At 47.2% G+C, this 17,381-nt stretch overlaps 1 long non-coding RNA gene and 1 pseudogene across 1 annotated transcript in view; one reads left to right on the forward strand and one right to left on the reverse strand.

The window, feature by feature from the left end:
* LOC109687473 (aflatoxin B1 aldehyde reductase member 3-like) lies at window positions 1-6,323 on the forward strand (annotated as a pseudogene).
* The window catches only part of LOC141425025 (uncharacterized), a 27,926-nt gene continuing 12,924 nt past the window's right edge, over window positions 2,380-17,381 (reverse strand). The window contains exons 2-3 of the long non-coding RNA XR_012450099.1: window positions 15,886-16,056; window positions 2,380-3,959 (exon numbers count right to left, since the gene is read on the reverse strand). This is a non-coding gene — a long non-coding RNA (uncharacterized lncRNA). The remainder of the gene's footprint in view (window positions 3,960-15,885; window positions 16,057-17,381) is intronic.

The following is a 17,381-nucleotide window of genomic DNA, read 5'->3' on the forward strand; positions in this document are numbered from 1 at the left end:
AGCAGCACGGGTTCGCGTGGAAGCGGATGCAGCTAGCTGCTGTCCGCTCCTCTCATTGAAGCCACCGCCATCATGTCCCGACCGGCATCGCAGGCCCGGCCCGCCACCGTGCTGGGCGCTATGTTGATGGGGAGCCGATGGACGCGTCGGCCAGCGCCGCGGCCGTGCGCGCCTTTCTGGACCGCGGCCACACGGAGATTGACACGGCCTTCGTGTACACCGACGGCCCGTCCGAGACCCTCCTGGGCGGCATGGGGCTCGGGCTGGGTCGCAGCGGCTGCAAAGGTAACCCAGCGCCGCACAGAGAGGATCCCTCCCAGCACAGCACTCTCCAGACGTGCCTTTTGTCCATGCCACACTCAAGACATCTTTCAAAACTGCAAAGCAGACTACTGAGTTCCCATCTCCAAAGCGCTTAGAGGCTCCATAGAGTCCCCTAGTCCACACTCCACGGAGTGCTAAAGGCCCTTTGGCATCTGCTTGAGGCCCCTTCTCTTGCCAGTTGTCCTCCACTCATGGCTTCTACAAGGAGGTGTTCCTGCTCCTGGCTCCTGGGCTTTTAAAGCCTGTCGGCCTCTGCAATGAGATTCCCACTTATTCTTAACTGGTGGCCTTTGATCTGCCTTGGACATTCACAGTGAGGTTCTCAGGAAAGCCTTCTGAGCTCCCAGGCCGCCTCCCACTCCTCTGCTCCAGGTTCCTGTGGCATCTGTGCATTTGTCTGCCTCTCTTACTCCACTGAGGTTCATTAGCCTTAGAGTCCTTGAGGACAGGGAGCTTCTGTCACTACCAGCCCAGGTGCATGTGGCATATCCAGCTGCTCCATAAGTAAACACCAGTGGAAGGTCATCAGTGGCTCATAAAGACCACTTCTAGGCATGTCTGCTGACCTCAGTACCACCTGAAAGATACTAGCATTTCACTCCTGTTTACACTTGAAAGAACTGAGACTCAGAGACCTCAGTAACAGTCAAGGCCACATGCTAGTAATGGCAGAGCTGGGACTTGAACCCACCTATCTCTAAAGTTACATAAGATGCCCTGTCTGGTGCTTGTTAAGCTGTTCTGAACTCCCATTTCTCTCTCCAAAAAGTGAAAATTGCCACCAAGGCCAATACACTGAATGGGAAGTCACTAAAGCCTGACAGTCTCCAGTTCCAGCTGGAGACATCATTGAAGCGACTGCAGTGTCCCTGAGTGGACATTTTCTACTTACACATGCCCGACCACAACACCCCTGTGGAAGAGACTCTGCAAGCCTGCAACCAGCTACACAAGGAGGTGAGGGTGGCCCCCTGGGCTTTGGGAAGGAGGTGGTCTGTGTGCTCCTGTCCCAACCATGACCCTACCAAGAAAGTGATGCAGAACACTTAGAGCAGAGCTGGCACACCCCAACTCCCATGGTCCTCAATGCCATCTCCACTTCCTGGTCTCCTGGGCTGTGCTGGGCTGACACCAAGCCTCTTCCCTGCAGGGCAAGTTTGTGGAGCTTGGCCTCTCCAACTATGCCGCCTGGGAGGTGGCTGAGATCTGCACCCTCTGCAAGAAAAATGGCTGGATCATGCCCACCGTGTACCAGGTGAGTGGTCCCTGGTGTGCTGGGCAGAATTCTGCTGATCCAAGGTTCTCCTTGCTGCTGGCATTGCCCCTATGTCTCCACACAGCAACCACTTCCTTCTGAAAGTCTACGGGTGGCTCCAGGTGTCCTCAGGATGATATCCAAGTTCCCTCAGCCTGGCCTCCAGGCATCTGCTCCCTTCCTGCCCGAGTGTACACCTTGGTCCCGTCCTCTCCTACCCTGCTCTGCCCTTCAGCCTGGAACACTCATTGCCCTCCCTGGGAGTAGTGCTTAGGTCTCCCTGAAGTGGCCCTTCCGAGGCTTCTGCTCCCCACTTCCCAGGAGCCTGAGATTTCAGATTCCGGTTTACCTCCTCCTCCCCATTCACTCAATGAATGTTTGTGCACCTGCTCAGTGCCAGGCACTGGCCACAGAGGTTCCTAGTGCACTATGAGCACCTCTTTGTCATTTCTACCGGTTTACAGTCTACCTTACAGAGGGCAGAAACTGTGTCCTTTTGCCTTCTGCTTCTGAATCTGTCATCCCATGTGGCATCAGTTCTCATAAGCATGTGCTAAAGGAATGAATGTTCCTTGGTCTAAGCCCCTCTACCACCATCACAAGGTGTATGCCATGATTGTTGGGGTCCTAGGATTGTTGAAGACTAACCTGTGGTTTTACAAGACCCTTTGAGGTTCATTTTCTTGACTCCTGCACCCTCTCCACCCAGGGCATGTACAATGGAATCTTGCGGAAGGTGGAAACCGAGCTCTTCCCCTGCCTCAGGCACTTCGGATTGAGGTTCTACGCCTTCAACCCCTTGGCTGGTATGGCTGCAATGGGAAAGCCTCTCTGTGCTGGGTGGGCACTCCTGGGTGGACTCTGTGTATTCCTTTCCAGGTGAATGCCCAGCCCAGGCCCTGCACCTCCATCCTCCTGGGTAGATCCCTACCCCAGTCAAGAACTAGAAGGATCCTACAACTTCAAAGAGTCTGGGCCAGGGGTCTGATTGCAGCTTTCCTGCAGGAGGACTGCTGACTGGCAAGTACAAGTATGAGGACAAGGACAGCAAACAGCCTGAGAGCCGCTTCTTTGGTTATCGCTGGGCTCAGCTCTATAGGGATCGGTGAGTCAGAGTGTGGTGATGCTGTGATGGGAAGTAGCATGGTCCCTTAGTTTGAGGCAGAGCATCCCTGAAACTGCTTTCTCTTTCCTGATGTTGTGACTGGGTCCCTGGACATTCCCTAGTACTTCCTTAATTGCCATCATATTTTTCTGGGGAGGGCTTTGGGAATGAGGCGCAGATCCCTGGCCTTCTTCCCTGTCTATAGAATTGTTTCTCTCCCTTGGCAAGATGCCCTGCGGCCCAGAGTCGTGGAAAAAACCATGGAATGGACTTAGAGGAGTCCTGGGGTTGGTGCTGGCTGTTACCTGGTGCATAAGGAGTCTAACTCTTATGAATTCTGCAGTGAATTTGTCATCAAGGTCTCAACTGTTGGAGACAAGCTTGTTCCCTATCTTCTGTTTTGATTTTTAAATACTAAGAAATTTGACCTGGGAGGTGTAGCCTGCTCAAGATCCTGGGCTCAATCTCCAGAAGTGCCAAAAGAGAAAGTTGTTAACTGAATTTCGAAAAATTGATTGGCCATAACACATGGTCATCGTTAAAAGCAATTCTTTCTTTTTCTTTTTTTAGTGGGACTGGAGTTTAAACTAAGGGCTTTTCACTCGAAAAACAGGTGCTTTACCACTTGAGTTACACCTCCAATCCATTTTCCTCTGCTTTTTTGGAGATAGGGTCCCTCAAACTATTTGCCCTGACTGGCCTTGAACTGTGATCCACCCAATCTCAGCCTCCCAAGCAGCTAGGATTATAGGTGTGAGCCACTGGTACCTGGCTCTGGTTCTGTTTTTTTGTTTTTATAAGACGGGGTCTCACTCTGTAGCCCAGGCTGGTCTCAAACTCATGATCATCCTGACTCAACCTTCTAAGTACAGCGACTTCAGGTATATCCCACCATAACCCATACCTAGTCCCATTCTTCAGAGGCAACTTTGGGAAACTCTTACAGCTTCCTTTCCCTCAAGCATTGACTAAAGTATACACTAAGTTGCCATTTTTTCATACATCAAATTTAGATATCTCTTGTGAGCTGTAGGGTTCTTTCTGTGACAGTGTGATTGATTTGCCTTTATTTTCTGCCCGTGGGAGAGAAGGGTATTGCAACCCAGCTTCCTGCAGGAGGCTCCACTGCTAGTTTTGTTGCAAAGTGGGGAGCGTCTGATATTCGGAGTCCCCTTGTGTGCACTGCTGTGATTTAAAGCTTTATCTGCCTGGGGTGCAGCTCAGGGGTAGAGCACGTGCCCAGCATCCATGCGGTCTTGAATGACATCTTCAGCACTGCAAAACAAAAACAAAACTCCAGACCTCCTTCTGTGTACCCCCGACACCCCAAGGGTTTCATGTCTTCTCAGCTGGCATTAGGAATCATTGCCCTGACCAGTGGCTCTCCAGTAGCTTTTTGCCAGGCCTCTCCACTGGAGAGTCTGGACTTGGAGGTCTTCACCATGAGCCCATTACACTCCAGGAAACACGATTAGCTCTTTACCTGCTATGGTCATCATGTGGAGCTGGCAGGAAGCATTTCCTTCCCTCCCTGAAAGATCAGTGAGGGCAGGTCAGGGAGGCAGCTCAGCCAAGGCCACAGAAGCTGGGCTGCAGCCAAGACTTGTCACTGGTCTTTCTGAAACTCAGGGCACACAGATACGGTGCTGGAGGCACTTGAGAGCCCACTTAGGGAGTTGTGTTGTAGCACATGGGGAGCATGTGAGATGCTACAGTTCTTACTCCTTGCATCTCTCCCCCACCCCAGACTAAAAACAACACCTGGTGTGTGAGAGGCCTTGAAATCTATATACTTCTGGTGCTTGGAATGCCCAACCCCCACATGAAGGCCCAGGCCCCTCAGTGATGCAGGAACAGGGACCCAAGGTCCTGACCCCTGTGCCATTCTCCCCATCTGCTCAGGTACTGGAAGGAAGACCATTTCAAGGCCATCGCCCTGGTGGAGAAGTCCCTGCAGGCCACATATGGTACCAACACCCCCAATATGACCTCAGCAGCCCTGAGGTGGATGTACCACCACTCCCAGCTCCAGGTATCCTAGTGTCTCTGTGTGCTCAGGGTGGGGGCAGGAGAGGGGTGGAGTGGGGCTTCAAGGGCTCCGGGGCCATTTGGTTACTTCTGCAATGACTTCTTTCCTTCCTCTCAAGGGTCTCTGTGGCCCAGCTCTTTTGGGTAGAAATCCTGCTGTTCTTAGAGAAGTCTCAGGTGCCTGGTTATAAACACTTTGTTACAATGGCCCTATTAAGTGTGATCATCCCAATTTTTACTTGGGGAACCTGGCTCAGAGAGGGTAGTCCTCTTGGCTAAAGTCCACATGGAGTATGGCCCATGAACATGGACTTGACTCAGAAACCTACATTTTTTTAAACCATTAGCACTTATTGCATCCCTTCTTGCCACCCTGGAGACAGAACCCAACCCACATGTGTAGCTGGGGCTCCCCCTTCCCTGCTGTCTCAGCACAGTTTCCCTTACCCCCTTGTCCTGTGTGTACACTCTATGGTAATGGCTTCCATTTATCTATTTATTTATTTATTTTAATTTTATTTACTTGAGCCAGGTGCTGGTGGCTCACCCTGTAATCCTGTCAACTCAGGAGGCAGAGATCAGAAGGATTGTGGTTCAAAGCCAGCCCAGGCAAATAGTTCGAGAGACCCTATCTCGAAAATACCCATCACAATAAAGGGCTGGTGGAGTGGCTCAAGGTGTAGGCCCTGAGTTCAAACCCCAGTACCACAAAAAAATTATCTATTATACTATTGGGGATTGAACTCTGGGCCTCATGCTTGCTAGGCAGATGCTCTACCACTTGAACCATAAAGTGAGCAGCTAGAAAATGCCAATACTTTAGTACTTCACAAAATCTACAATTCCCAGGGCTGGTGGAGTGGCTCAAGTGGTAGAGCACCTGCCTGGTTAGCATGAGGCCCTGAATTCAAACTCCAGTACTGCCAAAAAAAAAAAAAAAAAGTCTATAATTCCCAAAACCACTCTGCAAAGTAAAGGTACCTGGTGACTGAGAGGTCACCTGACCAATCTAGCTTTCCCAGCCCTCAAGTGCTCTGCCAATGACAGGGCCTGGAGCTGTGGCTTTCAGAGTCAAATGCTCATATAAATTCATGCTGCAATAACACAGGCTTAAATAAATAACACAGATCCACAGCCTTGGCAGCAGCAGGGCAGAGAGGAGTGGGTGACTGGAGCCACTTGTTGGCAGCATTGGGTCAAAGTCTGGCCATTCCCTTTCCAGGTCACCCACAGGGACGCTGTCATTTTGGGCATATCCAGCCTTGAGCAGCTGAAGCAGAACTTGGCTGCGACTGAGGAAGGGCCCCTGGAGCCAGCTGTCGTGGATGCTTTTGATCAAGCCTGGAACCTGGTTACCCACGAGTGTACCAACTACTTCCTCTAGGCTAGCCATGACTCAGGCTGCCTGTCATCTCTTTCATTCTCTAACCCTGACTAGTTTTGACCTCGAGTTGATTTGGCTCCTCGTTTACCCTCATCCCTGTCGTAGATTTGTTTTATATTTCCGTGAAATCCACCCAAATGTCCTCAGTGAGAGGCTGGCTGGGCTCTGCCCCAGCACCTTCTGTTGAATAAAGCTGGCACTTGATATGGCTGCTGCCAGGCTGTGTGGATCTGGTGACCTTGTTCTCTCTACTGCCTGAGGCCTGTGGCCTGCTGTCCTTCTGAGAGGTTGTTGATGTCTGGTGACATCATCAGAGGACACAGGAAGTGGGGAGGGTCTCCCTAGACCCCCCACCTCTTGAATCTAGCCTGTCCTCTCAGCAGCAGGCTGCAGGGGGCCTCATCCTCATCCACACAGTGTTTTAAAAAAACTTCCAGGGTTTCCCCTGCTGTCCTACCAGTCACCAGACTTTTGAGACCAGATGTGTGAGTTCCACCAACCAGCAAGTCAGCAACCAACTCCTCAGCAGTGGATGGCAATCTGTGAAGATCTTTCCCAAAGGGCTCACAGATGGAATAAACGCAGTGCCTGTCCCCCAATATGAGCACAACCCCCCCCCAGCCTAAAACAATCACTGGACAAAAGGGAATTTCCCCAGAGTCAAGGCCAACAAATGGAAACCTTATAAAAAAAAGAATAAAAAGCAACATGGAAAGGACAAGGACAAGTCCTCTAGGTTCTCTAGTCCAGCTTAACCTGTGAATTCCACTCCAAATGTCATCTTAAGATGTCCTAGCAGGGCAGGAAAGGGGAGGTCCAACAAAGGATACCTTCCCAAATGGGGAAGAGTCAAGACTTCTCACTGTGCACACCAAGCTTGTACATATAGTTGGCCAAGACACTGCAACTTCTTCCATACCCTTTTTCTTTTTCCCAAAAAGTCATTCAAACAGCAAGAGACCTGCACTTGGAAGTCTCTGAGAGGAAACAGGAGTTCCTTGCAGCTAATTGGGCTCTGACATCTGCTGGGTGGTCCCCTACTCTCCCCTCTCTTCTTGCACATAGAACTGGGGGTCAGCTAACTTCACTGGTAGCTTGTGGGCTCCCCAGTGGTCAGCGCTCAGGAGTTTTGCACAGTTCCACATACACTGATGAACTAGGAGTTCCCTGGAAGCTGTGGTGCCCAACTGCTCGGTCCACTGGAAAAAAGTGAGAAAGGACATTGTTTTGGGCACCTGGCCTATTCCAGGGAACTGGACTGAGGACCACCCATGGGTTCCATCTGGGTCACCAGATTTGTAACTGAAAATTCAATCCCTAAACTTACCATGTCACAAATAATGGAATCAGGATTTTGAAGAGAGGGAAAATAAGGTCTATTGGGTTTGGTTTATTGGGTCTGCTGTCTTTGGGTTTAATTGGTACCTCTTTTTCTGGTTACTTTCACTTTCTTTTTTGGTGGGACTGGGGTTTGAACTCAGGGCTTCACACTTGCAAAGTAGGCACAGTACTGCTTGAGCCACACCTCCAGTCCATTTTGCTCTGGTTATCTTTTGGAGACAGGGATCTCCTGTGCCAGGCAAAGAGGAGCAACAGACTAATGGCTCAAAAGCCATCATCTCAAGGCTGGAGGAATGGCTCAAGCGGTAGCCGTCTGCCTTGCAGGTACAAAGTCCTGAGCTCAAACCCCAGTTACCCACCCCTCTCCTCCCAGTAAAAAAGAAAAAAAATTATCTTTACCTCTCAAGGGGGAATAAGGGTTTTTGTAAAGAAAAGTGACCCAAGGCTTCCACCTTCCATGCAGTCCACTCCTGCTGTCCTAAGCCCAGGACCCCTGCCATTACTTCCTAACCACAGAACATGACACTCATAACTGTCAGCACTGGCAACTATGAGTGTCACGTGACAATTCCTCCCTGTCTGGATGAGGAGAAATAGCAAATGGCCATCCCCACTCAGAAGGGCCTCTCCTGCTGCCTGCTCACTGGCTGTGTTTCCAGGCATTCCGGATGACCTTCAACTTGCTGTTCCTCATGCCACAGAGAAAACGAGGAAGTGCTTGTTCATGTTTTCTTTGTGGGACTACATATATGTTTGTACTAAGAATTCAATCTGAGACAGCATGAATCTGGTTACCTTAGTGGCTGGGCTTCAGTAGTTTGTGAATTTCAAGGAACTTTTCCACTTCATCTAACTCATCAAATTTGTTGGCTTAAAGGTATTCATAATATTCCTTTCTCATTTTAATTTCTGCATGATTTGTAGTAATGTCTCTTGTACTGTTTCTGATCTAAGTGATTTGTGTGTTCTATTATTCCTATCAGTCTAGCTGGAGGTTTATCTATTTTATGTTTTCAAAGAACATTGTCTTCATGTATTGATTCTCTCTGTGTCATTTATTTTGGCTTTTAGCTTTATTATGTCCTTCCTTCTGCTGTCTTTGGGTTTAATTGGTACCTCTTTTTCTGGTTACTTTCTCTTTCTGTCTTTCTTGGTGGGACTGGGGTAAATTCAGGGCTTCACACTTGCACAGCAGGCACTCTACCGCTTGAGCCACACCTCCAGTCCATTTTGCTCTGGTTATCTTTTGGAGACAGGGATCTCACAAACTATTTACCCTGACTGCCCACGAACCAATCCTCCCAAGTAAGTAATTAAGACTGCCAGCATGAGCCACAGGCATGTGACTTTTTTCTGGTTTCTTTCAGAAATTTCTTCTTTTATTATATGTCCAAGGGTTGCTATAGATTTCTCTCTGTACACTACTGTATCTGCATTTTGGAAAATTTGATAGGTCGTGTTTTTTCACTTTCATTCAGTTCAAAAATATTCATTTTTCTCCTGGTTACATCTTTGACCTATAAATTACTTACAAGTGTATTATCTCATTTCCAAATATTTGAAGACACTCAGATGTCATTCTGATATTTAACTCCATCGTGGTCAGAGACATACTTGGTTTGAATTGAGTCTCTATAAATTTATTAAGACTATTTCAATGACCCTGAATGTCTTGGTGAATGTGCACCTGAAAAGAATGCATATTCTATAGGCAGGGCATAGTGGGGCACACCTGAAATCCCAGCAATTAGGAGTCTGAGGCATGAGGATTGTGAGTTGCCAGCCAACCTGGGCTACGTAGTAAAAACCTGTTACCAAGAAAATGCATATTCTTTTACCTCCAGGTATCTAATTAATGTTATTTGTGTCAAATTGGTTAACAGAATTGTTCACGTCCTCTATACCTCACTCAGTTTCTGTCAATAATTAGTCACAGCTGTTTACAATCTCTGAGAGAGGAGTGTTAGCATCTCTGACTCTAATGCACGTTTGTCTACGTTAGTTCTGTCCATGCTTTTGATGTACTTCAGTGCTTTGTTGTTAACTGCATACACGTTTATATCTTCTTGATTCGGGGGACCCCTCAGTCCCTATGAAATAACTTCTGCCTTTGGTAGTGTTTTTGTTCTGAAAATGTAACTTAACTGATTTTCACTTGGCCACTCCAACTATCTTTCACTTAGTTTGTCAGTGCATGACTTCTTCCATCCTTTTACTGTTTTTTATTGTTGCTGTTTTTGCAGACAGGGTCTTGCTTATAATCCAGGCTGGCCTTGAAATCTTGATGCTCTTGCTTCTGCCTCCGGGGAGCGGGGCTTATAGGCATGTGCTGCTTTACTTTTTACAATATCTCTTTACATATTTCAGTGGTTTTCTAGTACTCACAATACAGTTGTTTTCCTTTTTAATTCAATCTGACAATCTCTGCCTTTTATTTGAGAGCATTTCTATCATTTATATTTAATGTAATTGTTGATAGGTTTAGGCTTAAGTCTGTCTTGCTATTTGTGTTCTACTTGTTTCATCTGTCCTTTGTTTCTTGTTTCTCTGGATAAAAATCACAACTTTATATGATTACTTTTACTTTGCTGCTGCCATGTTAGAATACCATGTGTGTGTGTGTATTCAGTGATGGATTTGAGGATTACAATGTAGGATTTTTTTTTCAGTACGCAGAAGAACCCAGGGATACACACCCGCTAGTCCAGTGATGTACCACTGAATTACAGTGATGTGATTTATAATTTACATTTTTGACTTATCATGGTCCCAGTCCATCTACAAATAATATTATTCCAGTTCATGAACAGTACAACAAGCTTTTTTTTTTTTTTATGGTGCTGGGGATCAAACCCAGGGCCTCAAGTACAGCAGTCCACAGCCGTATCTTCTGTCTAGTCACCTTTTGCTGATCTGTCTATTCATTTTACTACTGTCTTTGTAGAAAAAAATACATTGTGCTTAATTTTGCATTAAATGGTCAACTTCCTTTGCAGCTGTTTTGTAATGTATAGCTTTTGCACTGTGAAGGTCCCCTTCCTAGTGCACAGTGTGAAAGTGTTGACAACTGCCCTCAGTCACGCAGTCACACCAGGATGAAGATACAGAAGAGTCTCATCACCCAGGACTCCACCTGAGCTGTTCCTCCCAACAGCAGCCCGGAACCTCTGGTGTCCCGTCTCTGGCGTTGTCTCTGCAGGAGTGTCACAAATGGAATCTTCTGCACCTGGCTTCGTGGATAATCGAGGGTCATCCCTGTGAGTGTGATGGGCACTAGAGAGTTTCACTGTGTGAGTGTCCAGTTCATGGGTTTATCTATTCTGCAGTGCAGGGACCCTGGGTTGTTTTCACTTCTTTAACTTACAGTAAAGCCACCATGAACACCCTGCGTAGGCTTTTGTGTGACAAAGGTTTTCCTTCCCCTTGGGTAACAGCAAGGGATAAGATTGCTGAGTCATTTTCATTACCCTAGGGTTATTACTAAGGAAATAAGGTCTCTGATTATCACAATGTCAATAGCGCCTGGTTATCTTTTCTTTTCTTTAATGGTGCTGAGATGGAACCAGGGCCTCCTGCATGCTAGGCACTTGCCCTACCTTTGATTATCCCCAGCACACAGTTGTCTTTTTAAAATCTTAAAAATGAGGAAAATAAAAAATCCTTTTATGTTTCCCCACATTTACAGTTTCCAGTCTCCTCATTTTTCTGTGTGTGCAAATCCAAATATTTTTGCCTAGATAACCTCTTCAAATACTTCCTGCAGTGCACGTTTGCCACCTGTGCATTCTCTTCACCTTGGCTTCTGAACCAAGTCTGTGTTTTGCCCTCAGGTTTGAAAGCTGTGTCCCCTGGGTGGATGGAAGTCAGGCTGACAGGGATGTTGTGTGGAGCCTTTGGCAAGGCTCAGCTATGTGACAGCAATGCAGGCTGGGAAGGCCGTAGGGTCACCCCTAATCCCAAAGACCCTCCAGGGAAGCAGAGACCCCACAGCAGCTGTGAGCGAGGCTGAGAGAGGAGGGGTGACAGGGCATGAAGGCCAGAGGAATCCCAGGCTTTGGCCTTTGGCCTTTGCTCACAGCCTTCGGACTCACTTCCCTCCTGGCATCTGCAAGGAGGTGGAGGGTGGTGTGCAGGACAGCAGACCATGCTGCAAATGGCACACTGCCAATGCATTGCAGCGATACCCAGCTCCAGGGGAGCCACCTGCATCCCAATGCACATCCACTCCTCCCTTCTTGTGTCCTCCCTGACCCTTCTACATAGACAATTATTTAACTCTGTGACTCCCTGATCCTGCTGGAGTAAATTCTCCTGTGCTGACATACACCCTGTCTTCAGGCAGGAAATACAGACATGGAGCCTGAGGAAGCAGCTCTGGTTCATGACAAGGCTGGGCAGAGAGCCTCCCCAGAGCTTGTCTTCATGGAAAGTTCTGTCACTCTGGCTTGTGGCTGAAGGGGACTCAGGTAGGAGAGCATATGAGTGTTTTGGCTGGAGGGCGATGTCCAGTCCCTTTTGAGTGGCACAAGTGACACACACGTGACTCTCTTGAGCCAGGTGCAAAGGCTCTGACGTGCTGCTCAGAAGCTCAGAGTCTCCTGGAGTCGCTGGAGTTCTCTGGGAGACGCTCAGTAGAGCGCGTTCAGGGGAAACTGCCTCCTCTCCAAACCTGCAAAGTCAAGGACTCACGACAGAGCCACAGCACTGGAGGACAGCACACTCCTCATTCAAGCATCAACACGACGCCATTCCTCAGCTTACAGCACTGTTTGCAGTGAAGGAAGAGCCGTGGGTGCCGTGGATGTGAAGTCACTGTGGGCTATTGAAGCTGAAGTGAAAGTGGTCACCTTGCTCCATCAACACTGAACATTAGTGATTGATCTGCTGCCATGACTGACCTTGGATTTGGCTAAGGTGAAACTCCAAATGCTCTCACCGTCCTCTCTCTGGGTTATTAAATTCCCCTAGATTATTTCATTAATGAGTTATGAAAACACCAGTGCACCAACATTCTATCAGCAGATATCCAACCTCGCATTACAGTAACAGGAGGTGCCGTAAATCCTGACAATGGCACCAATGAAGAAAAGCTCCTGAGTGCCACCTGAGACAGCTGAACAAAGGCGGGCAGCTCTGGAATGGGGACAAATCCAAGCCATAGCCCTCAAGTCAGTTCTTTTGAGACTGGGTCTAACTAGGTGGACCAGGTTACCTTTGAACATTTCGGGTCAAGTGATCCTCCCACCTCTGCCTCTTGAGCAGCTGGAACTACAGGCATGCATCACCATGTCCTGCTCCCTTGCACAATCTTCATGTGTGACTATTTTAGCAGCTTCCAAAGCATTTCACCAGTTGTACTAAGCAAGTCACTGGCTCAGAGCCCCCAGTCATGAAGGATAAGCTTGAGGACAGTAGGAGGCTGAGGATGGTCATTCTGTACCCTGAAATGCTATCAGGTGTTCAGTATCAAGTGATCAAACACACGTGGAAGTGTGAAGGAGCCTCCTGTAGGGCAGCTTAGACTTTGATCCAGGCAGCAGGACATCAGCCTCTACTCTCAGTCTTCCATCTCATTCTGCCCTCAAAGAATGACGGGTGCCATGATAATCACGTAACTGGTTGGGACTTTGGCACTTGGATTTTGCTATCGCCTAAGCTTTGAACTGAATTTCCTGTTGCTGAGCAGCATGTGTTCTTTGAGCTCATGTAGACCTTAATAGAGATAAAGTGTAATGTAAGAGGAGGTTCTAGAGCCTGGCTCAGATGGTTCACACCTGTAATCACAGCTACCTGGGAGACTGAGATCAAGAGTATCACAGTTTGAGACCAGCCCAGGCAAATAGTTTGGGAGACCGCCCCCCTTCTCCAAAAAAACCAGCAAAATGTCCTGGAAGTATGGCTCCTGCTGTAGAGTGCTTGCTTTGCAAGCATGAAGCCCTGAGTTTAAACTCCAGTCCCACCAAAAAAAAAAAAAAAAAAGAAAAAGGAGGTTCTAGCTGTCTGATCCATCATTCCCATCCCTAATATGTTTTTTCGGAATTGGGTCATGACATGAATTGCGTCATGTCCACCCATGAACACTTGTGATGTGACAGAGTCTCCTATCAAGGACAAGCCTGCTGGTGTCCTAGGCATTGACTGTGCTCATGACTGAGTGACAGGGTCTGTCTCAATGGCTGCTTTACCCAAAGCTGTGGCTTTAGGAGCCTCGTCTAGAAGACTATCTCCCTGACAAGAAAGTTCAGTGGAGCTGGAGTGCTGCCGCCATCAGTGATTCTGGTGGAAGAGAGGTGGGCATTTAAGTTCTTTAATTTTACTTATTTGTAACGGTAAGTTCTTAAGGTTTTACCCTGCATTTAGGAATAATAAGAATCTTTTACAATCAGGTTTTTTGAGACATAGTTTACATACAACAAAATTAACAATTTTAAGTGTATAGTTGTTCCCTTATGTTTTTTTTTTTTATTTTATATATTTTGGCATGGTCTTCCTATATGTGGAACTTGGATTCCTCCTGCCTCAACCTCCTGAGTTCTGTGATTACTGGATTTTGTCACCATCCACCACGTTCTTCTCTTCTTCCTCCTCTTTCTCTTTGGCTTTTTCTCCTCTTCCTCCTTCAGCTTCTGTGGTGCTGTGGATTGAACTCAAGGCTCTGCACATGCTAGGTAAGTTTGTACCACTTAAGCTTTGAGCCACCGCTGTCCTTTTTCTCTTTGTTTTCTTTTAGATAGGGTTTCTCACTACATTTGTTAGGCTGGCCTTGGACCAGTGTCCTAACTCTGTCTCCCAAGTGAGTGGGACAACAGGCACTTACTTTTTGTTGACATGGGAGCAGGGAGGTCTTACTAACATTTCCTGGCCTGGCCTTGAACCATGATCCTCCTGTCTTCACCTCCAGAGTAGCTGGGATTACAGCTGTGCTCCGCCATGCCTGGTCCTTCCTTCTGTTTTTTGTATTCATTGTCCTTCCCAGATTCTGCTGTTGGCAGGCAGTATCACTATCAATTTGCCTTTTTTTCTTCTCTTTTCTTTCTTTCCTTCTTGCTTCCTCTAATTTTACTCTTTCTCTTCTCTGTTTTTTCTTTTTCTGTATTTTTTCTTTTTCCTTCTGCTGGGGATATAAACTGCAGACTTTCACACACTGATGACTTTGCCTTTTCTGGAATTTTTTTACAAATGGAGTCAGGCAAGGAGCACTTGTGTGTCTGTTTTCTTTCTCTTGCATGCTCTCTGTGAGCTTTGTCCACGTGGGGTGTACACCAGCTCTTCTCTCCTCTTCATTGGCTGTTATATTGAGTTGCACTGGCAGCAGCCCACAGTGTGCTTATCTGTTCACAAGTGATTAGTTGCTCTGGGAGGACCATTATGAACGACCTCTATGAACGCCTGTATGCAAGTCTCTGTCTGAACACAGGCTTTTATTTTTCTCTGGTACATATCTAGGAGTGTGACTGCTAAATCACATACAAGGAGTATTATTACCTTTTTTTGAGATAGCGTCTCAGTACATAGCCCAGGCTGGCCCAGAACTCATGATCCTCCTGACTTCCTGCCTCAACCTGCCCAGTGCTATGACTACAGGCATGCACCACCACATCTGGCAACTTTGGGATTTTTTTTGTGTGTGTGTTTTTAAAAGAAATGTCTCACTATGCTGTTCTGGCTGGCTTTGAAATACTGGCTTCAAGCAATCGTCCTGCCTCAGCTTCTGTGTAGCTGGGACTATAGGCACGTGCCACCGTGCTGGACTGTCTGGCTTCATGTTTTAAATGTCAGACTGTTTCCTGACATCAGAAAGATGGAGTTGCCTTATTTTCCCATTGCTCCTGCTTAGTGCAAGCAACCTCCTGGGCTTACGTACAACACCAGAAGAAGGAGGCTCTGAAAAGTGGAAAGAGAACTTAGACAAGCTAGGAACTTGGGACCCAGGAAGTGACACATGGGTGAGTTTCTGGGGTTCACTTTTTGCTCATAGATTCTACATTTTCTTTTTTTTTATATTCTACATTCGAAGCTGAAGAATCCAACAATGTAGAAAAGTCAACATGAATGGATGGGAAAAAAAATTCCCAACAGTCTACCTGCAGAGGAAATAATCTGTCAATTGGTGGACAGAAATGACACAGCCTAATTAATAGAGAAACATAAATTAAAAAGAACCAGAGTTCCAGGGACCTTTAGAACTATAACAAAAGATCTCCATTCATATCATCAAACTCCTGGAAAGCGCTAGAGACAGGTGAGGTTGAAAAAGGACTTGAAGACAGAATAGCTGAGAACTCCCCAAATATGACAGAAGATATAAACCTACACATTTTAAGGAGTGAAACAAATCCCAGACACAAGATACATCCCCTCCAAAAAGATCCACACCAAGGCACACCATAGTCAATCATCTAAATTAAAGATAAGAAAATATCAAGACCAGAGAGAGAAAAGTGATACCTCTCCTATAGAGGAAAATCCAGATCCAATGACAGCAGATTTCCCATCGGGAAGTATGGACATTAGCCATGTATGGTGGTGACCACCTGTAGGCCCACACTCAGGAGGCTGAGACAGAAGGATTGCTTCAGCCCAGGAGTTCAAGACCAGCCTGTGCCACAGAACAAGACCCTGTGTCAAAACACAAAACAAAACAAAACCAATCAAGCACATTTGAATATGGACTTGGTATTAGGTGACAGCAATGAATTCTTAATTTTATTACTGTGATAATGGAATTGTAGTTCTATCAGAAAGTGTCTGTCATTATTATGCACACATTGAAATATATTGAGATAACCAGTATCTCCAGTACAAGTTTGAGACAGATTACAAGGGCACACCTCTCCTGGGGCACTGGGGGAGGAGTTAAGCATTGCTGGAGCACTGTTAAATTCTTTAAACCACTGTTATGTTATGATGAGCCTCAATTGCAAGCACCTCTTTGAATGTTCATTTTTCCCTTGAACATGCTAAGGTGCAGGGGGCCTGGGTGATTTGACTTCCTAGTGACAGCTGTTAGACCCTTGCCTGGTGTCTTGGCTGCTTTGAGTGAAGGACTATCAGCCAAGCAGCCAGCTGGACTGCCCTCATGACCACACCAGCTACTTTGAACACTGCTCAGACACCTGCAGTGGGCTACCTGACAAACACACCTACTTGGTGCCAAAACACGGCTCCAGCTCCTGAAGGTACTGACCCATCAATTAGCTTGACTGAATGTTTGCCATCACAAGTCTGATCAAATGTAGATGATCCAACAGCAATTTTCAGCCAGGCCAGAGAGGGAACACTTCCCTTGGTGTCCCAAAAGTCCTGTGACTGGTGTAGACTCAGTTCTTCATTTGCACAGGAGATAGCAGTGACTGGTGACATGAGGGACTTTGCCAAGGTTGATGCAGACACCAAGTCTCACCATCTTCCTGGCTCTATAAGCAGACTGTTTGGCTGACTTTGGGGATCACTCAGGAGACACCCTCCTGTCCTGCCTCTTGGTGCTGCATCATTATGTCCAATAAAAGGCTTCTGTCCTGTGTCCTTTCCTGAGTTACTTTGATCTTTACCATTACTAGATCAGGCTGAGCTTGTAACATGAGAGAGAGAAGGACTGTGGAAGTGGAAACAGAGTGGTAGCAGGAGTGAGGTGGCAGCAGCAGCAAATTCAGCAGTACTGTCGTCCAGTGTCACAGTGGCCTTACCCATGAGAGAGCAACTGAAAAGTTCCAGAGTGAGACCAGGGCAGAAATGACAGCAAGGATAGGAGGTGAGAGAAGTAGGTCTGTGAAGATCTGAAGAGGAGAAACAATGGGCCCTGGGCATGGAAGGCTTCCAGAGAGCTACTGAGCCTTCAGAACCAAGGTTTCAGACACCCTAGGCCAAGGACTGTGACACTCGTCTCTGTGGGGCTGAGGGCTCCAGCACTGAGGCCTGTGTGACAGCTGCAACACTAAAAGGAG

Source organism: Castor canadensis, chromosome 7, assembly GCF_047511655.1.
Source record: "Castor canadensis chromosome 7, mCasCan1.hap1v2, whole genome shotgun sequence".
In the NCBI taxonomy this organism is placed as follows: Eukaryota; Metazoa; Chordata; class Mammalia; order Rodentia; family Castoridae; genus Castor; species Castor canadensis.